General features: G+C 42.8%; 1 long non-coding RNA gene across 2 annotated transcripts in view; it reads right to left on the reverse strand.

The window, feature by feature from the left end:
- LOC102150230 (uncharacterized) overlaps positions 1-26,154 on the reverse strand; it is a 126,125-nt gene that overhangs the window by 18,159 nt on the left and 81,812 nt on the right. The window contains exon 5 of one of the 2 annotated variants that reach the window (XR_011421551.1): positions 7,730-7,805. The exons of the other annotated variant lie outside the window; for it this stretch is intronic. This is a non-coding gene — a long non-coding RNA (uncharacterized lncRNA). The remainder of the gene's footprint in view (positions 1-7,729; positions 7,806-26,154) is intronic. 2 annotated transcript variants of the gene reach the window in all.

Raw genomic sequence — 26,154 nt, forward strand, 5'->3', positions numbered from 1 at the left:
TCCTCACTTGGCTGCCTTGTGAATAAATCTTTTCTCTGCTGCAAACTCATCATCTCAGTGATTGGCTTTTTGTGTGATGGGCAAAATGAACCTGGTCCAGTAATAGAAAGGGAAGCAGAACTTAAAAATTTGGAAAATTCTCAGCCTGTCCATTTTGTAAAAAATGAGAAAGTCTGTTCAGGAGACAATAAGAAAGATGTGGTCAAATTTGCTAAGGAGGTAAGTCTGGGCTGGCATTGTAAACAGAACTCTGGTGCTGTTTACCAAGGCAGTGGGGGGATTAGTCAGCCATCTAAACAAAAGGCAGGACCTATTATTCAAGACAACTGGAAGAATGATCTCGTAGCCATTTCAGAGAGCATCAGGGCTGCTCCTCCCATCACAGGCCCACAGTGCAAGGGCCTGTGAGGCAGAACAATTTCAAGGAAGGGGCCACTGTTGCCCAGTGTGCCTTGCAGCCCCACACCATGGACTCTGCTCCCACGCTCCATCCCTGTGCTCTTTGGTCGTCCTAGATATGGCTGTGGCAGGACCCAGTGTACTGTGTAGTACGCCCTGCGAAGCTGTGAGGCTGTGGCTGCCTCCACCTAGATTTCCAAGGATGGAGCTGCCTTGAACTCCTCTGTTCACGCAGAGGGTCATCTCAGGAGTGGGGCCATCACAGAGAGCCCCCACTGAGGCAGAGTCTAGCAGACCCATGGGAGTGTGGCTGCCCCCACAACTGCAGACTGGCAGAGCCACCAGCTTGCAATTCTAGTCCAGGAGAGCTGCAATGTGGGCTGTGCCCAGCAACCAGCAAATTCAAGGGGGTTCAACTCCTGCCCCAGAGTGTCTGGATGGTGGAAACTCTGGTGGGCATGGAGTGCAGAGCCTTGAGTCAATGAAGATTATTCTCGAGCCTTAAGTTTCTGACTTGCTTGGGACCTGCCACTCCTTTCTTCTTTCCTATTCCTCTCCCTTGAGATGGGAATATCTGCGTTATGCCTGTCCCACCATTGCATTTTGGAAGCACACAGCTTGTTTGATTTTACAGGTTCACAGTTAGAGAAGAAACTGCCTCAGCATGGATTGTACCTGAGTCTCAGGCAGATCTGACTTAGACAATATTTAGATGAGACTTTGGATTTAGACTTTGGAGTTGTTGATGTGAAGAAGACATGAATTTTGGGGAGCCAGGGGTGAAATGCTATAGATTGAATGTGCTACCCCCAAATTCATATGTTGAAATTCTAACCCCCATGGTATTAGGAGGTGGGGCCTTTGGGAGGTGATTAGGTCATGAGTATGGAGCCCTCCTGCGTAGGATTAGTGCCCTTGTAAAAGAGACCCCAGAGAGCTCCCTCTGGCGCCTTCCACCCTGTGAGGTTACAGCAAGAAGGCCTTGTATAGGGAAGTAGGCTGTCACCAGATGGGGAATCCACAGGGGTCATGATCTTGGACTTCCCAGCTTCCAGAACTGTGAGAAATAAATGTCTGCTGTTTATAAATCAGCCAATCTATAGTATATTGTTATAGCAGCCTGAATGGATTGAGACAATCCTGCTCAACATGCTGGGCTTTTACATATTTTCGAGACTCTAAGAGAAAAATCCACAGCATTTGTCCACAGCATAATTAAGTATAGAAAGGGCATGAAAAGCACACAGGGGAAGCCTAGAGGAGCTTCAACCCTGATCTCTTCAGTAAATTTGAATTTTTTCACTCTTTCGTGCGCATTAGCGGTCTTCTACTCTTAAGGACACATCTTTTTCTCATGCAAAGCTTCAATTCACATGTACAAAAAGACATTTGTGCACACAGATGAGACGAGGACAACTAAATCGCCAATATCCACATGCACACAGGTGTCAGCGTTTTAACGGAGAGTCACTGAAGAGCCCACTTAAAATGTCACATTTCCTAAAACGTTCCCGCATCCAAAGACATAAAAACTTGGCTGGATTCATTCGTAAAACTGAAATTACCCTCAGAGAGGCTTAGCTCACCTTCCCATGGCAACCAAAACAAATTTGGAATTTAAAGGATATAAAGCTGCAGATATGCTTTTAAAAAATATCATATTAATGCCGAAGGAGGCACTGGAAACCAGGACATTCTCATAAACATGAGTTTTGCATAAGTGATCTCCAAATTCAGCTTGGTATAAAACCCTTGCAAATGTAGGCACCTACCAGGGTGAGTTTTTAATGCAGATATTAGCAATGCCTCTTTCTGACCAAGTGAGAAAGGCTGTCAGAAGTCCCACCACAGGACAGTTCACTTCTCCTTATTCAGTGTTGGCTACAAATCAGGGAGCTGAGAGAGGGTGAGGAAGCTTCTTCAGAAGATTTGCTTCTCCCAACCCCTCCCTCACGCTACAGTCATAGCACCCTTGTCACATCTCGTTTGGAAAAACTGTTCATAGAGACGATGAGTTCACAATCGCCTATAAAACAAAATCATTGTGCAGTCAACCGGGCCGCTGCCCTTCATATGTCAGCGCGGCTGCTCATATATCGTTAACACGATCAAACCCCTCCCCACACCTTAGGTCTCTGCTGGGGTTTCCCTGCTAATGCATTCCTGCAGGGTCTGCCTTTCATGTTCGGACTTTGCTCGGAATCAAAACAACTGGGTGTCCCCACTCTGTATATTCTGAAACTAAAAAGAATCAATTAAACCAGCCATATTTCCATCAGGGGGGCTACTGCTGTTCCCCAAACAGCTTAAGCTGTCTTCTCATAGTTTATGATGTCAGCAGGATCCCCCGACTGATATACAGCCTTGAAATCTCACCCCACCCGCTCTCTGGCCCTCTGTCTGCAGTATATATTATTCTTGTAGTGTTCAGAGACAGCTGTGTGAATTAATGAACTGACGTGAGAATCAGAGTTGGCCTAGAGCCCCATTTAAAAGTCATGTCGATGACCTCATAAAAACAGCAAAGAATGCTTACAGCTTGCTTGTAAAATAAATCCATTTCTTAATAACTTGGAATGCCCCCATAATTCAGCACATATTTTAACCCAAAATGATTATTTCATAAGAGAATGAAAATTTCCCATGAAAAAGACATTTAGCCAACGCAGGCAACTATAAACTTTAATTGATATTTCACAGTATGTACTAGTTTGCTCTCTGGGGAGGGTAGAATTTCATTCTTGCACCTGCATTTTAACTCCAGCGTTATAGTATTTCAACCATTAAACATTTTTCATTAAAGCTCTTCATATAGAATTAGTCTAATCTGATTTTAACAAAAGTATTCTATATTTAGTTTTTCACACCGTATTAGTCCAAACCATTAGAACTAGAAAGGCTGTGCTTTTGTTCACTGGCGAAAGCAAAAGGGTGGTCTGTGCCCACTCACTTCAAAGACGGCCCTTCCTGCCTTTGCTGTCCTTTGAAACCAACACAGCATTTCTCAACCAAGTCCGTCCTGGGCAAGTCGTGGGTCCCAAAGAAACTGAGACACATGGTAAGCCCAACTGGTCTGCAGAATCTTCTCCTTTCCCTGTGAACAGTCATAAAATCCAACAGAGCAGCAGGCCTTAGGAAGCGGGGAAGGACGCAAAGGTTTTTGCTGGGTTGGAACTGAGAAAATGTGCAAAGCTTCGCATCTTACAGTTTAAGTTTTATAGCTGTTATCTTGCTGGCAATCTTGGGGGAACAGCTGCAGGATTTTAGGATGTGTGACTTGAACAACTAGGAAAGGGGCCTTGCTCAAGGCTTCAAGTCAGAACCGGAGAGGAGCGAGCAGCCTAGGAGCTCACTTGAACCTGAAGCTAAGCAGCATTTAAAGAGAACTACCCTCCTCCGGAGAACCTTTTTCCCTGAAAGGCCAGACTCTATTCTCTTTCACTTAGAACATTAATTTCTCAGAATTGAGAACACCTGAAGTAACTAAAAGTAGCTGTTTTTGAACAACGGTTATTAAGTTTTTTCAAATGAACAAGTCCATGAATATTTTCCTGACTTAGTTTCTCCAGGCTTAGCATTTACTAAGAAAGTTTAATGTTATTTCTATAATCGACATTTACACTGGACAGGCAATCAAATTCAATACGAAATATGACAATTTATAGTTAACTCTGCTAAACAGACACTGCTGTGCTTGATGTTAGCAAAAAGCCCCAGTTGTGCCAAACAAGGATGGACCACAGGTACTTACTTGTCTTATAAAAGGAAACTTGAAGTGATAAAAAGATTTTTGTTAGGTGTATTATCTTTTAAATCTTCTAACACAGTTGGGATAAAATGTATGGTGGTTGACTGCACACAATCCCCATACACTCTCCTTGGGTTTGGTAGGCGTGAAGTGCTACGTGCATGCAAATGTGCCAATATTTGACTTTTTGACTTGCAGGCATGGCTAGTTCATGTGGTCCAAACCAGCAGTTCCAAGGCGTCTGTGAGTGTCACCTGAAGTGGGGACCAACCTGGAAGGTGGGCCACTGGGGAGAAGGGAGGCAGTGCATAGTGAAAGCTGCAAAGGAGGGGCCCTATCAGAGGGGTCCTAGGTTAATAGAGGCAGGGAGCAAAAACCCACTAAAATAGGAGAATCTTTGTAACTGGTCCTGGAATCACATTCTGTTTGGCCTTCTCTGGCAAGGGTGGCAGGTACTCTAAAGACAGGGGTGGCTCTGGGCTTCTGGGTGAGGTGCGGTTATGAGGGTGCCTAGCTTACCTCAGAGGGGCATAAGGTCAGAAAGGAAATATTAGAATTCTGACCTTGGGTGGGAGAGAGGCGGTCACAGCCAGAGATTCCTCGTCTGTCAAATGGACTAATAAAGTTGTGTGTGGTAGTGAGACAGACGACACAAAGCAGGTCAAGCCCCTGGTGCAGAGTACACTCCAGTCGTAGTTCATAAACTACCATTATCATTAGTGGCTGCGGCAGTAAGAGTAAAAGTTACGTCCAAACCAGCGGGTCAAGTCAAGTGGCTGGTTGGGCAAAGGAGAGGTGGTGCGGGGGAGCTGCACGCACATGAGTTACATATTTCAAAGGGGCCAGTGTGAGGTGAGGAGGAAGTGCTTCTTAGTTTCCTGGAATTAACTACCACAGCCCACTGATGAGGACCCAAGAGATTTAGTCCCTCCCATTCCAGGTTTCAAGATTTTCAAGGTATCATTTTAGGAGAATTGGGGTAAGCACCCCCTTCGTCCTCCCTCCCCCAACACATTAATACAAGAGGAGGACTCAGAATAGAGAAGGAGGCCACATGAGGAGCACAGAGTACGTGGAGCATCAACTATCTCTTCCTAACTTGACGCAACCACCTGGCCCCTCTTCCTGCCAGATTGAAGGATGCTTGACTGGAGATTGCCTCTTGTCTGAAAGCAACTGGTCCACAAAGTCAGCCAAGTCCTTTCTGGGGTGTGCAGAAAGGGGCAGGAAAGAGATGGTGTGGCAGGGAATGGCAGGGGACAGTGATCCTACCGTGAGCAGTTAAAGAAAGAGTCATCTGTTTTTCTCTTCTTCCTCCCCAACCCAAATCTCTTGTTTGGTAAGTTGAGGAAGCTGGTTTAGTAAGCGGTCTCAGCTGGCTGGGAGTTTAAACATCAAATGGCTTAAGCTTTTCAATACCTGCTCTTAACTGTACTCTGTCAAACTCTCCATTCGATCTGGCTTTCAGTTTTCCTTAGCGATACTAGTCTGAGTCCCTCTTTTTAAGTGACTTCAATTTATTAAAAGTTTTATTTTAGTTCTTAAAATGTACTCCAGTTTTTTTTTTTTAAGCTTGAACCTCATATTCATTCCAAGCTTTTCTCATCCCCAAACCAGCACAGGCTGGAGGCGCCTGAAGTGGAGGTGGGATGGGATTCCTTCTTCCCCACATCTAGGGAGGTTGAGTGGGGAGAAGGAAAAAGGAGACCAGCTAGTGTCAGCCTGCTCAAAGACCCAAGATGAGGTGGCCATCTTTTTCTGTCCTTTGTCACGACTTCTCTGTGTAGCCCTGAGTGGCTCATATTTCCCTCTGGGCATTAAGTATCCCAATATTGACTAGCCCAGAGCATAGGGGAACACTGCTCTTTCCTCGGCCTTGCTGATAATCCAGGACCAGTCCTAACTCCCCGTGTCTCTGAGAGAAAACCCCCTCTGGATAGACTGGCTTAGTTCTGAGTTCTCCACCTCCACTGAAGCTCCACTCACTTTGGCCCGAGACAAGTGGAATAGTGACTGGACTTATTGCACTCAGCTGGCTGGTCAGTGTAGTCAAACATGGTTTGTAAATGCACCTGAGTCTCCATAAAGCAGAGGATGGATGGCATATAAGAGTAACACCTTTGGGGGGAAAAAGTAATGAAATAGTCCTGTACTAAATTGGGTTGTTCCAAGGAGCGGTCCTTGAAAAGAGGAGTGGTCCTCTAGAATTGCTGCCCCTTTCTGTTGTTTCGCTATTGTCATAAAGAAAACCATAGAGGGAGGGAAGAAGGGAGGAACAGAGAGAGAGAAAGAAGGATGGAGGAGAAATTGGAGCATGGAAAATTGAAAAATAATACAGTGACTTCTTTGACAAAGAGTATGCTACTGATAAATTTCCTCACTAATGACCAAAAGGAAAAGCAAGGGAAAGAATCCTTGGAAAAGCACGTAAATGAGTTGAGCTGACCCAGAGTCCTTGCAATCTCTCCACATCTGGACTACAGATTTCGAAGTGTTTAAGATCTCATTGTCTAAGAAGACAATGTAAAAGAGTGAGAGGAAGCTCTGAGCATGGGCATCATGGCACTTGTTTTGCAATGTGGAGACATGTTCCATCCTTGGGTCTCTCTTTTCTACTCCACAATTACACTGGACTTGACTTCTTTGAATCACAAATACAGCCTTTTCCTTATATGAATAGTGAGTTGGATAGGTATTGCTACAATAATGCTGCCTAACAATCAACCACAAAAACCTCAGCCACAGACAGAGACATGCAGGGCGGCAGGGGTCAGTGGGTTCAGCTCTGCTTGGCTCTGCTCCACGTGTGTTTCATCCTCCTCCTGGAACCAGCAGGCTAGCCGAGGCCAGTCTTCTCATGGGGACGGCAGAGGCACCGGAGGGCAAGCCCAACCACGAAAGCACCGTTTAGGCCTTTGCTCATGACATGCTTGCTCACATTCCATTGACCAAAGCAAGTCACAAGGGTGAACCCAAACAGAAGGGGTGGTGAAACACTTCTTTTTATCGGGAGGGCTATCAAATCATGTGATGAAGTGTGAGAATACAGAGACAGGAGAATAATTAAGAACACTAATACAATCTGGCAAAAATAGTAGCTGAAATTTTGGAAAAGGCAAGTGAGGATAAACAGGAAATCAAAGCTTATCTCCTAATCCCACCATCCACAAATAACTGTGCTTAATAATGAGTTTATTGTTCTAGTATTTTTTCCAGGAATATAAAAAATTTTAAAATTTTTTTGCAAACTTGAGATGAGACTAAAAGTATAGATATGAGGGTTTAAAAAATCCCATCAAAGTATATTAGAAGCATTTTTCTGTCATTAAATATTCTTAGACAATTTGTTTTTCCTATCTATATGTTGGTCCAGGATAGAGATAGGCTACATTTTATTTAATCATTTCACTGTTGTTGGACATGTAGTTTGTGGGCACTATTATCTTAACAAGTAGTAGGGATGTCCTTGATGATAAAAATGACACTTCTCTGAGACGGAGAAGCAAGTAGGAACGTGCTGAATGGGCTGGTTGTAGAGCAGGTGGAGAAGGAAAATCCAGGCCCGAAAAGAAATTATAATACCTTCATCTGGATGTATTCTCAGGAAATCTGTTTCTTCTTCATAAGAGGCATCAGGCATACCTTGGATTTTAGTAAGCTGTATTTTGCATATAAAGCAACAAACAAAAATCATGGTATTACATAAGAAATAACACACACTAACACAATGTCAACATATATCGGCCTAACTTCGTAGTGTTTTGCTTTATATGTACTGCCCTCCTAAGCAATAGGAAAGTATCATTAGCCACACATTTTAATGCCTAAGTGATGTCTCCAAGTGGTTTTCTAATGAACATGCCATCCAACCAGGAAAAATTTTATGCTATTAATAGTTGGTCAATGATTTTAAATAGTTGAGAAGTTTTCCTTCATCAAAAATAACTACAGACCCACTAACCCACGAGATCCCTGAATTGATTACCAGACTGCTGTCTTTCAAAATTCAAATATATCCTAGCAGGAGAACACTTTCCGTTAATTATCAGTTATTTACAACTTAAAATGATTGTCAGGTCATTTTGAAACAGCCAGTAACAAAAAGGGGAAAAGTACATAAAAACATAAAACCCTAAGAATTTACTGAAAGGAGATGAGGGTAAGGCTTGAAACGAATTAGTGACAAATTATTCTTTATTTGCATTTGATAATAACACTGAGGCTGGTAGAAGAGTGAGCCCATGGGAGCCTGTCCCGGTATCCGGAGCTTGGGCAGGTGCTGCTTTCATATTCTCACGAATTGCGTGCACGCAGGTACTCACTCTGGGCACTAGATGGTGCTTCTGCGTGCAACAGCTCTGGGCTTCGCAACCTGTGTTCCTTCCCTCCCTCAAAAAGATTATTGGAAATTCAAGATACCATTCCACCCTCTTAACCAATTAGCCTTTCATTAACAAAAGTTATAGCTTTAATCAATTCTTATGAAAAAATGATAAAAGTTTTATATTAAATGTCAAAACAATCAGAAAACAATTCAAATATGCAAGCTACTCAAACCTTCTCTATATAGTATGAAAACTCTTTCCAAATAAAAAAGTAACTTGCCATCAACGTCTGCTTTTCTAAACCAACAGATCTGCTAAAAACAGTGCAATTTGTCTGAAAGCACAACTTCCTAAGGGCCTTGGCTGACATTAATCAATGTAGCAAAAGTTTAGTTCTTTATATGTAAATAAAGAGTTGTGGGTTACAGCCTCACAACATAAATTAACAGAAAATTTAACTGATTTACTTCTCCCTTCTGCACTCAAATTTTTGGGTCCAACTATTTTAAGAAGTTTTGGGCTAGGGTTAAACATCCCCTAAGTGAGGATTATGCTGCCTTCACACGTTCTTCCTTCTTTTTCCCCTTTTCAAGAACATCAGCACACAAGGCTTTCATTGGAACTGAAACTGCTGCTGGGCCAGCAGGTACAATGGAAGCGCAGCGTTTCTAGGAGGCCGATACTCAACCAGAACACGTTGTGATCAGCACTCATGTAGCTTTCTTCACCTGCAAGCTCATTTAACAGCTTTCCAAGAATACGTAAATCAGGTGATCTTAGTGACAAAAACGATACTCCAAACACCTTGAAGTTCTGAAAGGTTTTCAACCATTTGCTAATTAATTAATAAGACGCCTCTTCCGTAGAAAAATAACTGGAATAGTTGCCCAAATTAGCAAAAATCCACAGGAACTCCAAAGAAACAGAGCTAGCTCTGTGGCTCTCCTAAAAATCTCTCTTCTGTCCTTTTCCTTGTGCTTAAAAAAAAAAAAATGTGACTCTCTGTGGTATCTCTGTTGAGTTTATCCATATTGTTAGATTTTTCAATCTGATTCCTATCAAGTATTGTCATGACATTTGGTAATTCAAGATGGTTCTTTACTAAAGAGATGCAAGAAACAGGTAAAAATATGAAATACCAATCAGAAGAAATTCTCTCTTTGAGAATGGAAGGGTTTGGTGAGTGAAAATCAAAAGCAATAATCAATAATACGATATAGTTACTCAGATTTAGCACAAATAAGCTGCTAGATGAACGAATTCTTGGTTATGCAAAAAGTTTTAGTAAGTGTGAGTATAGATGACAGGTCAGAGTATGGAGAGGGTGGGCTAGGTATGAACGTCACCTTATCTGTATCAGATGACCATGAGCAAAGCTTTACCATTCACCTGGCTCCCTGTGCAACCATGATTTACACTCTCTCCTTCCTCTACAAGAGTGTGGTCAAATTAGTGGCCACTTCTCTGTCTGTGATCTACCCAATATGGGACAGATAAGGAAATTTTAGTATGGAAATTTACCTCTCACTTTTGTTTGAAAAGAGTAAAGCATAAGAAAGAGAAAGTATCTGTGCGTTGTTCTGCAATGTAAAGGGTATAGGTATTGCTTCAGCTTCCTGAATCAAGCCCAGATCCCTGAGCCTTCCCCAGTCCGACTTCAACTCACTTCTCCTGCATTTTCTCCAATCACAGTTCTCAGGAGCATCGGATCTGTAGCTGAAGCCCTCTCTGCTCCCAGGCCTGCCCCATGCCTGGATGGCAGTGTGCCTTTGTTCCTCTCGTCAGTCTCCCCGGGATGCCCGTTTCCCACCAGCTCTGTATGTCCAAACGTACCCATCCTTCAGAGTCCGACTCAAATGCCACTTCCTCATAAAAGATGTCCTGATCCCCCAATGGGATTATCTCTCAAGTATAAATCTCTATAGCAACGTACATGTCCACAAACAGTTGCTGCTGACTATAAAACCAGGTGTGCTCTACCTTGGGTATGGAGTATTTGTGTGTCTTGTTGGATTTCTGGGGGCTTTTCTCTCTTACTTGACTGGAAGCTCCCGGTGGACAAAGGAGGTGACCATTGCCCACATAAATTTGCATTTATTTAGTAAACATATGCACAGCCACTATTGGCTGAATGAATAGAAATAAATTCTTACTGCTGCTTTTAGCATATTCACCACGGGCAGTAAGTCATGCACGTCAGCTACAGAAAGAAGATGTTGCTGGTTCCTCATCCCCTCACTGTGGTTCTGATGTCCCTCCAGGTTTTCCCTGGACAGTGAGGACTCATCCTACGGATTGGAAGCTGAAGTAGACCAGAAGCCATCTAACATTTCTTCCAATCCTGGAATTCTATGATGCTATGAAAATCAAGTTATTGTAAGAGGTTCTGATATTAGGGGCTCCATGAGTATTCTTGAATGGATGAAATCAGTAGACATTATTTGCAGGTATGTTTGCATTATAAGAGGAAGGTATCACTAAAAATGCTGAAATATCTACGAATCCAGTTAACTGGTTGAAATATCAAATTAATTCAGCAGAGTACTGATGGGAGAGGAGGGGAAATAGATTGTTTAAGAGTTTGGCAACAACATACGTCTATAAAGTATCTCATGTGCTTAGGACGTGGTAGAACATAATATGTTTGATTGAATTTCCTCCATGAGGTATTGGTGTGGAGCAGACCTAAGCTCCATGATCTAAGGGAAAATGCTTCATTTAAAAGCTTACCTAAATTACTTGGTAATTTGTTTTTCTTTCTAATACTCATTATACTTGAAGAAACCAAAGTTGATCTCATTGCCAGAATAATAAGATTTTTACTACTTTTGATATTTCTCATAATGACAAGAAGATAAATAGTAGCACAGTTATCTACGTACAAGAAAGCACATATTTACATACTTTTTCTGTGTAAGTGATAATATTCAGTAAGGCAGAATTAAAGTTTGCAATTTGATAAAAATAAATTGTAGCTGTTGGTCGGAACTTGCCTAAATTCCAGCCCTCCCCTCCTGCAACTCTGAGTCTCTGCTCACTCCCGTCAACTTCCACTCCTCAGGAAGTTGCCCACCTTCCCACCAGAGGTTCCATTCCTTCTTTCTTTCTCCTGACCCTAGCCCCACCAGCTACCTCCTCTCTCTGATGTATCTTCAACCTCTCCTCTTTACTATATTTTTCCTGCTTCAGATAAGCAATATCAAGTTTCCCTACTCTTAAAAATAACAACCACCTTCCTTAAACCTATATCCCTCTCTAAGTACTAGCTCATCTACTGCTTCCATCTACAGTCAAACGTCTGGAAATAGATGGAACTTGCTGTCACTTCTTCATCTTCCACTCATTCTCTCAAGCAACTGCCATATGACTTCCACTCACATCACCATGCGGAAATCATCCGTGTCAAGGCCACCAACGACCTGCTAATCACAACTTGATTCAACTCTTTTTGGTCCTCGTCTTGACATCTTGTTGACAATTCTTCTTGAATTTTCACATCCCTGGGTTTTATATGCATTAGATTGCTGGTACTCACACTTCTCTGGCCACTGCTCCCACACACTTTTTTACTTACAAGCAGAGAATTATTTTTCCTAGTATAGCACAATATAACATATAATTTAACAAACACTTACAACCCAGAATCAATGCCTAATAACATTGTGTGATATTTACTATCAGTCTCTCTTTTCCTTAATTACACCCTTAGGAAAATTATTTGAGTAATATAATCCTATATCCTTCTTTTAAAACATATAAAGGAAATATTGCATTTCAGATAATGCTAAAGCTTCTTTTATTCATTACCCTTATTCAACCCTATTTCCTTCCTTGCACTTCTCCTTATGAAACCATTATCATGAGATTGGTGTATAACCAGTTTATTTTTAAATTTTTACTTACACACATAGGTTGTCATATGTTATTTGGTTCTGTGTGTGTTTAATACATTTACATGAATGATACCATAGTAAAACTTTCACTTCTTTTGGTTCAACATTATTATTTTAAGGTCAGTCTATGTTGCTATATAAAGACCAAATGCAAACCACTAAATTCTGTTAATACATTATTCATGTGACTGCAGCATTTGATATGATCAATCCTTTAATAACGAGTATTTAGGTTGTTTCTAATTCTCTGCTCTTGGAAAAAAGGCTGGAGTGAGTCTCTTTGCCTGTGTCTCTTCCACACACGAGAGGAATTTTCTCAGGTATACATACTTTGAAGAGGCATTGCTGGGTCTTCTCAAATCTTGCTTCAATTAGATGCACGCCCCATTCCACTTCCAAAGTTATCTTTCTATGAAGAAGAATCTAACAATATGAGTTTCCTGCTTAAAATCTTCAATTGGCTCCTCCTTCACTTCAAAGTAAACTACACTGTCCTTGAGGACTTATATAAGGTCCTTCCTCATCTGACTTCTGCTCACCTCTCCAGGCTCATTTCCCACTCCTTTACCTTATACTCTAGTCCTACAGAACTACTTTCAGTATTTCAACATTTCAGAATTACTATTCTGAGTGTGACACCTTGGTCTCTCATTTCTCTGCACTCGCACGTGCTGTGCCCTAACTTTAGAATACCTGCCCCCCACAATCTTTCCCTGCTAACTCCTTCTCATGCTTCAAAACTCAGCGCAGGGCCCAGCCCATGGCTGAGTGGTTAAGTCCGCAAGCTCTGCTTTGGCGGCCCAGGGTTTCGCTGGTTTGGATCCCGGGCTCGGACATGGCATCGCTCATTAGGCCATGTTGAGGCGGAGTCGCATATACCACAACTAGAAGGACCCACAGCTAAAATATACAGCTATGTACTTGGGGAGAAAAAGCAGAAAAAAAAAAAGGAGAAAAGAAAGAAAAACTCAGCTCAGATACCATCCTCTTTGGGAGACCCACTGTTTCTCTCCTTCTAAGATGATTTAGACATTCAAAATAAACAAAACTTGCCTCTTCCAATAATTAACTGGCAAGATTACTAGTCAGCATCGCCTGCCCCTGGGTCCACACATTAAGGTAAAGAACCTACAAGGTTTTCTGCCCCTAACAGGTAGCAGCTCAGGCGCGAATGCCCTGGAATGAACCCCATAGTCAGCGTTCCCTTTTCAACAAGAACACTAGGGCTGGGAGCAAAGTGTGTACAACTGCTCTTTGAGGCCAGATTAGAGAGGGTGAGACGCAGTCCACTATTTCAAGAGAACAGAGTTGTACCTTCTTATCTTTCAAATGACCGCACTGGGTTCTACCTTTGCTCTCTCTTTTCTCACAAATGCAAGAAAGATTTTTAAAGACGCGACTCAAAAACTCCTATTCTCAGTGAAGCTTCAGTTGCGATTGAAACATGAGTGCCCTGTTTCACACAATCTCCATGAACAAAGGACACAAAAAGTTCACTTGGGCTAAAATGATTTCACAGATTATGGACCTCACTGCATCTCATTTCTGAAAGCATTTCCTCCTGCAGCTGTGAACTGCAAGGATGGTCAGAACCGATCGATTCCTTCACAGATAAGCACATTTCACACATAGTCAAGAAAAATTATCATTTGAAATATGGGAATCGGAGTATGGGCTTGATCCTCTGTGAAGGTAATGGAGCATACTGCTCCATAAGGATTGCATTTCCAAAGCCTGCAGTGAGGGGGTTCTGACTACGGAAGGAAAAAGGAAAAAAAGTTTGGTTAATAATCACATGGAGAGAAATTTATGTGTTAAAGAAGTAAATTAGATTCCTTTTATCTTACATTTGACTCCTCTCAATAAGAAACCTGAGTGACTGCTATGCACTGGGCACTGCTTTAGGCACAATCGATACAGAACGAAGGGGTTGGGAACGGGACAGGACCACAGTCAAGGGGAGGAGACCGAAAACCACATGGATAAGTAAACCAAGTGTAATACCTGCTGGGATCCTGCACACAGGGCACTTGTTATGGAATTTGAGAGCATAAAGAAAAGGTTCCCATCTAAGACTTGAGGGACGGAGGCACAAGGCAGGAAAGGGAGGAGGACATGCCATTTAATGTGCAAGGTGGCTTGCAAGGGACAATAAGCTGCTGAGTAAATTAGATTTGTCCCCAGTAGCAGCCCTGTGTGTGCACGGCCCTGTGAGAGACACTGTGACCTGGAGTGGGGTTTGGAAACAATGCCCACCACTGTCCACCAGTCCCCCAATGGGCATATCTTCTTGGCCAGGGAGCACACCCTGTGCAAAATGCTGTCCTGGTGACAGCTGCCAGGCATGCACATTCTGGCACTGGAGTTCAAGGCAGAATCTTCAGTTGAGAATAGAAGTTCCTCTGGGGTTGGCTGACCCATGAGCTCAGGCTTTAGATCGTGACCCCTTAAAGCTCACCAGGAGCTTTCATGTGTCACCTTGGGTGTAATCATGCAGAGGTATAACCACATGTGGGTACTGACCAACCCTGGGACTTATGAGGACATATTTTGCTAGTCTGCAGAGATGAGAGGCTCCTAAACAGGCAGATGCCCTTCCCAATGCGTTTCCTGCTTACCTTCCCAGCATCATCTCCTCCCACTCCGTACTACACACAGTGCGCCCTGCCCAAACCCTCACCACATCCCGGAAGTCACTCTGCCTTCCTGACGCCATAACTTACACATTTTGTTCCCTATGCCTGGGCTTTTTTCCCTTTTGCCACTGGAGAAAATCTACATATGTGATCCAAAGTCCAGGTCATTTATCTGAGTCTTCTTTTTTTTTTGAGGAAGATTAGCTCTGAGCTAACATTTGCTACCAATCCTCCTCTTTTTGCTGAGGAAGACTGGCCCTGAGCTAACATCAGTGCCCATCTTCCTCTACTCTTTATATGTGGGACGCCTGCCACAACATGGCTTGCCAAGAGGTGCCATGTCCGTACCCAGGATCCGAACTGGCGAACCCCGGGCGGCCCAAGCGGAACATGCGCACTTAACCACTGAGCCACCTGGCCGGCCCCTGAGTCTTCTTCAGGGAGAAAGGATCATTTCCTCTTCCGGGCATTCATGACTCTGAATGCATCACTTTGCAACACTGTTTAATATCACTAGCTTTACATGTTGAATCCCACCCCACGCTGAAAGTTCCCTCTCCATTCAAAACCAGTATCTTCTCCTATTTCTCGTCTTTGCAAATAGCGCCTTTACTGGCCCAAGACAATATGAAACATTACCGTCTACCTGATTTCCAGCACATTGCCAAACCTAATTAATTATATCTCCTAAATGTCTCTTGAATTTATCTCTGTACTAGCCTCACCACTGTCCTAAATTATTTCTTTCCTATACTGTTACTTTTGCTTTTTAACTAAACCTATTTACCTCTGGTCTCCAATCCGCCCTGCCCTACAGGGGAAGCACTGTAGCCAAACGGTTAAGCAAACAAACTCTCCTGCCTGCTGACCTCCGTTCAAATCTCAGCTTTGCTATTTATTGTTTATGCGGCTCAGCAAAAGAAGAAATGCTAGTAGTACTTACCTCTTAGGTTGCTGTGAAAATGAAATGGAATAACACACGCAAAGTGCCTAGAATAGATCTTGGCACAGAATAAGGGTCCCCTGAGTGTCAATAATTAGCATTATTGTTTCTTCCAGCATCTACGCTATCTTTAGAATTACTTTCATGTCTGACTTTTTTGCAAGTCTGATAACATCCCTCCTGTGGAAACAACGCTTCTGAGACTTTCCATGGTCTTTGGAATTTACTGGGGTTTGTAAGACCCGCCATGATCTGCTCCCAACTCCTCTTCAGCCTTCTCTGTGGTTCAGACGAGAGGAACCACCAGCCTTCCCTAGACAGGCCGCAAGCTCTTCAGTCTCCTTTTCTGGTGAGTTATTTCCAAAAGGGTACTTCTTCTTTATCCACCTGGCCGTTTCCAACTCATTCTTCCAGTCAGTTCATAGGCCAAGTTCACTATCTGAGGGGCCCAAAAAAACAACCTAACGAACAAACTAGTTTTCAAACATGCTAATTAATATTTTATATTTGTATTTACAATTATATATAGCATTATATGTAGGTTATACAATATGACAGTTATTTAGGACTTTTCTTTTTTTCCATTGTTGCCAACATTCGGCCGGGGTTCTTCTGAACTGACCAACAAATAGCTGTCTGATCTTTGCATTCCCCAACTAAAAACGTCTTGTGGCTTTGAACATTTAGAATATCTTTGTTGAATGACAGATATCCAGAGCTATCCACCAAGATTATTCATATTTCAAAAGCATTTTATAATTTCAGTAGATTTGGATCAAGAAGGGATTAAAGACATTTGGGTCTGTGAGACTTTCAATGATTAATGTTAATTCAACACATACTTAACTCTCCTTTTATCCTACCCCTGGAAACATTAAAAATAACAGAGGAAAAAATCTCTGTCTTTAAGTTGTCAAGGTTGACGAGGAAGCAGGCACATTAATAAGAGATTCAAAGGAATGATAAATGCTCTCAATAGAACATAGGGTAATATGGGGAGAGAGGGAAAAATTTAGCTCTGCCTAGAGGTGAAGGTGAAACCAAGGTAGACTGAGGGAGGATAAGTGGGACTTTCCATGTACATCAGTTGAAGGAAGGACTCAAAGGCAGAGCATAGGCATGAGGCATGGAAACCATGGACTCTCGCACAACAGGAGGGTAGGAATGCTCAGAGATGGGAATAGATATGGGAGAGTGACAGGAAATAATTTTGGAGAAGCATGTGGAAGCCAGAGAGTGAAGGGTCTTGCATGCTGTGTTCAACAATCTAAACTTTATCATGTAGGCAATGGTATTGCATTGAGAGGTTCTAAGATAATATTTGGCATGATCATATTTACGTTTTCAAAGGAATAACTTGACGCTGATGGGGTTAGGTGCTAGAAGTGACACTGTCTGAAGGCAAGGGGATCAATCAGCAGGTTACTGTCATAGTCCAGGCAAGAAGAGAGATGGTGAGGCTATTACATATTAGCATGGGCTTAATAGGAAATAATAAAATCATTTCACAATAGGAAAGACTCCCCTCTTTGTAGAGTGGTGTGTGACCACATCTGTAGGTCTAAGGGAAACGGTCATATGAATTCTCATGGGTATTCTAGCATGTTCTATGTATTTCTAGTATATTCTATATATTTCTACAATTAACTGTTCCTGGGGCAATTAAGTCTGAAATTAGATTGAAATATTAGATATCCTTATTTTCTGTTCCAATATTGTCTTAAAAGTATAGGGTTCAGGTTTCTGGATCAGGCACAGAGAGATCCCTGGCATAAATGGACAGTCTCAACTTCTAAGATTCTGATAATGGAAGAGGATTCTAGAGAGGCAGCTGCCTCAGTATGAGCTTACATTAGCCGTAGAGGCAAAGTAGTGGAATGAGAAGGGGAAGACTCAGATGCTTTCTTGGATGGAATAGACTAGGCAGGAGTTACGACCATCGCCTTGGGACTTGTGCATGAGCGTGGGCTTACTAGTAAATTCTTTGAATCTGTTAGGTCGAGCTGACCTTACTTGAAAGGCAATGCTGTGCTGAGTGGAAACATATTCAGACAGAACCTTGATGGTACTGAAATAAACCCTGGTGGGGTTCAGGCAGGGTGATGTGTCGCTCCAACAGAAGTCCTCAAGCTTAACTCGCCTCCTTAGCCCTCTGGAACACGTAAACAACACCCCAAGTGTACTGAAGTCAGACCACCTTGCCAGAACTAAGAAAACTTCTGCAGACTCATCAGCTAAGTAATCAATCAATTTTCCTTGATTATTTCAATCCTGGGCCCCATCTCTTCTTTTTATACATGTCTGCCATTAATCTTGGGCATTATTTTCCTAAATAAGCAAGCTTTCTTCCCATGTCTAATCTCTTTGTTGGTTCTCTTAGTATAACAGTTCCTAAGACACATAGTATGGTCTATCCATATTTAAAAAAGCATGGCTGATACCAAAGCTTGTTTATGTCCATGAGACTAGTCAATAGTGACATAAGTGTATAGAAAAACAAATCTTGCTCATTTTTGAACCTTGGAGAAAAATTATACCCTAAAAAACATGTATCCACTGTTTTTTTTCTTTTTTGCATGGCCTTCTGGGAGGAGCGTCTACTTCACTCAGAGGATTCGTGCACAGGCCCATGCTCCTTGATGGAGAAAGCAAACTCTGGAGCCTGGTGGGAGAGGGAAAGAGGCCCTGAGCGCCAGGGGAGGGAAAAGAGAGGCGGAAGGGAAAAGAAAGCCTGCAATGAAGTCATGAAAATCTCCATTTATAGAGATGCTCTACTTGAGTGTTTTGTTCAACATCATCTGTGAGAAGGAATATGAGTTTTTCCTCAAGGCCCTCTCTCACGTCAGAAGATACACTAAAGCAGTTCCCTTAGTGAATGATTTATCTGGATTCATCTGATAGGGACCGAGTCATTCAAAAGAAACTATGACAGTGGAAGAGAGTGAGCTTAAAATTTCATCATAAAGCCCTGATCATCCCACAGGTGGGGCTCATGGAAATTAGATCAGTGGAGAAAAAATAAAGACGTAGCATTTCATTGCACAGCTGAGCACAGTGTGTGAGGAAGTCTGCACTCCTGTTACACCTATATAAGCACAGGTCCTGCACCCAGGAGATCCAAGCCAGGTCACACCACAGCAGGCCCGGCCCTCAGCGCTGGGATCCACCTGCTGACTTGAACCTGGGGCCCAGCTTGCCCTGGGTGGAACACTAGGCATCTTCCTGCACTTTGGGTTCAGCATCCTTTCCTGCTTCCAAGCTTTTGCGTCAGTCTGACTTTCCTTTCATGCTCACTCCTCACCAGCACTGAAGACCTGCTCTGAACCCCTCGACTTCCCCCCTGCCTGCTTCCTAAGAGTGCCTTCTCCATAAGGACTGACCGTCCTCATCTTCTCAGATGATGCCTAAGATATCTGCTTTTACCAGACAACAAAGAGGCTGTCTTTGACCTAACAAAATATTGCTGCTTTCCGGACAACCCCCGCCACCTTGTGGCACCCCAGGCAGGATAAACATTAACTGTGGCCTCTTGAATGCTCTAACTTACCTTACTGACTTCCTGCGGGCCAATATACCTTCATATTAGTTCAAATTAGCCATGGACCCATCTCGTCCCAATTTATTCCTGCTGAGTGCACCACTGGGCCCACTGCTGGGGGCTATGACTACTAGATAGAAAAGCAAATACAAATCGCAGTCTAGATTAAATTAGGATCATATAAATTAAGATTTAAGGGGAAAGGTGCTAGATTGTATTTTGGTATTTATTTCTTTATAAGCCCAAAATGTTAATTTGCTTTATTATTCAAGAACTTTTTTTTTTTTTGCTGGCAAAGATTCACACTGAGCTAACATCTGTGCCAATCTTCCTCTCTTTTTTTTTTCCTTCCCAAAGCCCCTGTACAAAGTTGTCTGTTCTAGTTGTAAGTCCTTCTAGTTCTTCTATGTGAGCTGCCACCATAGCATGGCTACTTACAGCTGAGTGGTGTGGTTCTGCACCCAGAAACCAGGCCTGGGCCACCAAAGCAGAGCAGGCTGAACTTTAATGACTGGCCATCAGGGCTGGCTCTCAAGAACTATTTTGATTTACACAAATCTATGGCTAGTGAACTTGATCAGAATAGCAGTTTATAACCATTCATAAATCACAATCATTAATGAATTGTGTTGCAAGCGATTTATTGGTAAAAATATGGTTCTGGAGTTTAGAAATTGCTTTTTGTAAGTAATTTGAGGAGCTTCAAGTTTATTTTGACAATAAGACCTTTTCATGTGTACTCTGACATACTTGTTTGGATGGAATAGAAAGGGGAAGAATTATAACTCTTGCATTAGAACTTGTGCATGGGTGTAGACAGGCTGGTCGTAAAATCAGTGCTCTTGAGTGGCTTGTGGGAAAACGCCGAGGACTGACAGTTTGGAACATGCTGGCAAAAGACCTCCACTTGCTTGTGACGCTTTGATGAATGCCACTGAAGCAATAACAAAGACCCACCTACTATGAAATGGCTTTCACGTAGGCAGACTTCCAGAGCTTTAATTACCATGATGCTGTAGTAGATACCGCTGATCGATTATTAGGAGAAATTATTATTTGAAAATTCTACCATCATGTGCGAGAAAAGCCAAAAAGGAGTCACGGCATTCTCATCATGCTAATCCCTGTAAGAGCTTTATTAGATGATATTCTTTCTTTACTATCAAATTCCACTGGTGGTCTCTAGAGGACGTCTTCCCAATAATTTTGTCATGGAGTAGTTCTTTCCTACTCCAAAACAGTTAGCTCACTGATTTTAAACATCAACTACAGTTCATCTTGTACTGGGCTGGATGTCTACGAGAGGTTAAGTAGCTTGTTGATGACGGTTCTGCTGGGAAGTAATGGTGAAACTAAACATGGAAGCAGTTCAGTCTGACGTCAAGCCTGAACCCATCAACTTACCTGCCTTTCCTACAGCCCTGTGATCTCCACTGATGTTGGGAGAGGCTCTGCCTGTAGAAGCTGCTTTCATCCTGGGAGTAAGGGATTGACGTCATGCCAGCTCCACCTCAACCTCGTAACTCTGCATGTGCTGCAGACATTTTCCTGGAAGGGTGAACATCAACCAGTGTGATGACTCTTGCTTGCTTAAAGGAGCTCTGAAATGATGGTGGCATCCTGGGCTTGACCTACATAGGAGGCCCCACAGGGCCAAACATTCCTCAGATGGAGATTATTGTGGTGGCTACATTGCAACTCCCAAGGAAATGTGGGTGCACAGAAATCCAACATTCACTTAAATATCTATTTGCTTATTGTCGGTCTCCCTCACTAGAATGTGAGCCCCATCAACATAGATGCTTTGTTTTGTTCACTGCTGTGTCCCAGGCACAGAGAACAGTGCCTTTCAATGAGAAGATACTCAGTCGATAATCTCAAAGAGTGAAACTTTGGCTTCCCTTGAGGGAAGGGGAACTTGATTTAAGTTCTTTAAGTTAAAATTGCAGAGACAGCCTTTCCGCCACTTCAAATTATACCACCCAGGGCAGAGTGGGCCACCTTCACCAGGAGTCCGAGTGGAGATGTGGGTTGGTGTCCAGACTGAGAACCAGGAGATGGGGCAGGCGTGGGGCAGCAGCAGCGAGCAGCAGAGCTGAGGTGGCGAGTCAGAGCCAGGAGGGGCAGGCAGGGCTGGGAGGAGACCTGAGGTCACAGAAAGCCCTGACACCCCTGATAGTGCCACACTCTGAGTCCCTGGAGGGAAGGAAAAGTTCACAGATTCCCGCTGGATTTCACCTCATTCTCTGGGTGTGAACAGAAGGAAAGAGGTTACTACAGAACTTAGCAATGAACTATGAGAGTAACACGTAGAGAGTCTGCAGTACGTGTCAGGCCCTGCTCAAAGCACTTCACACGGACTGACTCAATCCTCACACAATAACTGATTTAGAGAGAGGTGAGTCACCAAGGTCGGCCCAGGAGGGGCACAGCCTGGATTTGAATCTGGACCGACTGGCTCCAGGGCTGCTGCTCTTAATGATGAGGTCTTAGGACGGCGATGGCAGCCGTCCATAGAGTCCTAGGAGGGTGCCCAGATCCGATAAAGATGCTGATGGTAATTCAGACCAATGCTGTCTCAGGAAAGGGTGGTGGTTGAAAAAACAAGGATTTTACACACATAGTGAAAATGAGGTTTTCCTCAAGTTCTCACACAAAGTCTCAGGGCCATGACTGCCCTTGTAGGGTTTCTTCCCTTTTGGGAATAAGATACACAGAAGCAGTTACCTAGGACGATTGGGACAGTTGCTTAGGTCAGGAGCATGCCTTCATTGAACACACAAGCCCCCAAGGCGTAACTGGCGCCATGCTAGCACAGGGGACCCCCAGGGGAACAACACGGTCCAGCCCCCAAGCACTTCTGGGGCAGGGGGCAGTCCTGCACTTCATACATGCTGACTCAAGGCAACAGAAAAGTGGCGTGTTCCCAAAGATGTCAGCCCGTTCCTAAGAGGCTCCCACAGCAGCGAAAATAGAAAAAAGTGTTAAATCAGAAACAAGAGAGTTTTCACCTAAATCCGCCCGAAGGGCTTTTTATTACACCAAATATATACAAGACCACACACACACACTGACACTCACACCCCCTCAACTACATGCACAAAAGCCATCTTGCCTAACATCCATTTTAGCCTGAGAAACGGACCATACCTGGGTAGGTTCGGACATCAGAGGACCTAATGACAAATACAAATAAGATTTTTCTTTTTATGGAAAACACAAAGTTAAACTTTAAAGCCTAGTGACATATACTTAGAATCAAAACCTCCTAGAACCACTATTTTTCCTACAAGGCAGTGCTCTGAATTCCCCTGCCAGCTGGCCGGGCTGTGTGTGTGAAAAACCAAAATATTTCGGGAGTTGTCCCTGCACCAGACATTTTTCTCAGCATTGCGGGCTGCTCAGGCCACACTGCCCGGGCACCTGCAGGATCAGTCAGTTCGCATAAGCAGCTTCCCAAGCAAATGACGTCGCTGCCCTTCTGTTGTTTCCGAAGACCAACATCTGTCAGAGATCAGCATGTGCATCCGCGTATTAAAGGGCTCACTGTTCTAAGGCCCTGCACTTAATTTTCCCTTGGGTAAACAGAGCCAATAATGGATAAATACTGAAGGATCAAATATCCTTAAACTATTGGAGAGAGCTGTGAGTGCAGACTTTAATCCACATCAGAAGTGAGAAAAAACAGAGAGCAAAAAAACATGACACAGCCTCTCCAAATCATGAGTGAGGAGCCTGGGATGGAGTTCGCGCCACTGGCCGTGGAATGTCTTGGGAAGCATCTCCATAAACGGTGGCCAGGAAAGGGCATTTAGGAGTTCTGTGGTTAAGTGCATTCAAATATTAAACATGGCGTGATCCAGGCAATGATCTTTGCTCTCTTCAGAAAAGAATAGCATAGGGTCTTCTTGCTGCCATCCTCCAAGCTGAGTCGATCCCACACTCTCTGTAACCATACACCAAAAAGATGTCTACAGATGTCCTACTAATTGCATTTCAAGGCAAGTCCCAAAAGGAAGATGAACTTTGGACAGGCTGACAGTCTTGGCCTTTGAGTCCAAGGTTGGCCTTCTGATGGATAAGCCAGGCCCTCAGGGAAAACGCACAGCTTGAGTTTATCTTTCAAGTATAAACTTTTGAGGACGAACATTTCAACCTCTCAGGAATTCTCCTCTCATAAGGGGCATGATGTATTTCATAATTTCCATACGACTCTTTCTTTTAAAAGAAAGGTTATAACTTTTGAGATAATTTTGCCTTCAAAGATGACCCTATCCAAACTTAGTCACCATATGCAGCCACACTATTTGCTTTAATAAAAAAAAAAAGAGCATTCAACATTCCAGATTAGAGATTTTCTCTGTTACTTCAAGAAAATTAGAGATGTTTTCTTGTTCCTTTAAAAAAAAAAGTATATAAATCAATCTTGCCATGGACTGCTACTCTTCATAGCCATATATCTATCTTACCTAAACCATCCAGGTCTACTTTGGAATTATCTATATTCAGAAACCTCAAAAAGAGGTTAAATATATGGTTGATGGCCATGGTGGTAAATTTCCAGTAGGAAAACAAAGAGAGAAGTTCCAAATGAGATGCTCCTCAGAAACGGGCTGACACTACCCACAGAAGAGCCGCACAGGTGTCTGCACTCGATTGTTCTCTGCCTCCAAAATTTCTGCCATACACAGGCAGCCCCCATGTGCCCCTTCCAGTAGGAGCCAAGGCCTCGGCTCTCTTTTATTTTTGCCAGAAAAACACCTGGATAACCTTCAGCAAAGCATCACCTGTACATGAATAAGAGAAGCAGGACAGCAATCGCAGCCTGCGGTCTAACGCTGACTTGGGTTCCTGGCTCTCTCCTCTATGAGCGAGCTGTTAGTGCAATGCCAAGAGCGAACGGGAAACCTGGAAACCAGTGCCTGAGAACCACATCACATTTATTTTCCACTGGGTTAAAGAATGTTTAAGGCTTGAGAAATCAATGAGGGAATAACAACACATAGATCCTATAAATAATAAATGAGCTGGATGTATAACCAACTGTTAAAATTGCATTAATAAAATGAGTAATAACCGAGAAGACAGAGACAGCAAAAAGTAAAATCTCCGTCACTTGTAAAAGTTCTTCATTCTTATTGCTTATGTTTTTGTAAATGGGTCCTTTCCATTTATGCAGTAAAGAAAAACAGACAGACAAGCATGTATGTTTAACAGGTAACAATGATATGACTCTGTCATTTTTAAGCCCAACTGACAAAATTTCTCCTTTAATTGTGTGGCTCTGTGTATTTGTTGATTTCCTTCCCGGAAATTTTCTTTCTTTGCTTCCATCTTCCTCAGAACCAGAGGTCTTCAAACCTAGTTTCACATGTATTTTCTCATGTAATATTCATTAACAGTCTACAAATTGAGTCTTAGCATGATTTTAGAATTAGAAAGAAAAGGCTTAGTGCGGCTATGAAAAATCCCTGAGTATAGTATGTTAAGAGCTAGGCTTTTAACTCAGAGATATCTGAACCCTAAGTCTAGTTTCTTAATAATCCTCTTTTCTCTTTCTAAAGAAACGGATTTCTGCCTTTTCACCACCATAGGCCTCTTTTTAACTCTTCATTTCTCTCCCACAGGACCAAGTTTTGATATATTTTTGACCAGCAAACAAATGATAACAATTAAATGACAAAGAATTCCCCATTTGTAGTCATAGAAAACATTTATTAAAATACGAGCATCTGACCAACGTGAAATAATACTGAGCTGATATAATTTCAGTCAAAGGGTTTTCAAAAAGACATTCTTATGAGTCTATTCAACTCGTTGTGTTTAAATGTTGAATCTATATTATTAGGCTTTTTGAAATATTAAAAAGAGCCATCCTGTGGTCCTCTGGGACTCTGGGGACCAATGGTCTCCAGCCCGCCATCAGAAGACACCAGATTCTCTGCTTTTAAATAACAGAAGCTGGAGATGTGATTGTGCTGTTCGTGAGAAAGCATTACCTTGAGTCCGAAATCCTTTCATATACCAGTCTAAATCCCTCCCGCTCCAGTGTAAACCCACTTCCTCTTCTGGCCTCAGGAGAAATGACAACAGCTGCTGGTCGTCTTTTAACTCTCCCTTTGTGAGCCAGGGCTGGTCCGTCTTTATTGTCCGCACACCACATTGTGAGTCACACTGGACAAATTCCGGACAATCTGTAGGTTTGTTATCCGAACTCTCATTTCCCAACATATTTCCAGGTTCTCCTTTTGTTATGCAAGTAGGGATTTCGATTCTGGGGATCTGAACACGAAAGCTCCAGGCTTGAGAAGCATCTCCCGGGACTGCTATGGTAGCACCAGGCTGGAGGAGAATGAAAATCTGATATCATGATAGCTGAGACTAATATCTGTTGCTGCTATTCCAATTGCATTTAGTACTTCTGGAAATTCTTGCCTCAGGTCACAGTCCTATTACCAGCTGGGGTCAAAATACAGCAGATGAAGGATTCATATTTCCATCTAATTCATTATATTGATGGCTTTTATGAAGCATCTGGAATTGGGCATACTAGGGGGATTCGCAGAGAATCCATTTGGAATAATGACAAAACTGTTTTCCGTTGATCAGTCAAATCCTGCCCAATCATTAAATGACATTTTCAGTTCTCACCAATTCCATTTTTTGTTTTCC

The sequence above is a fragment of the Equus caballus genome, chromosome 9 (genome assembly GCF_041296265.1).
Source record: "Equus caballus isolate H_3958 breed thoroughbred chromosome 9, TB-T2T, whole genome shotgun sequence".
Lineage (NCBI taxonomy): Eukaryota > Metazoa > Chordata > Mammalia > Perissodactyla > Equidae > Equus > Equus caballus.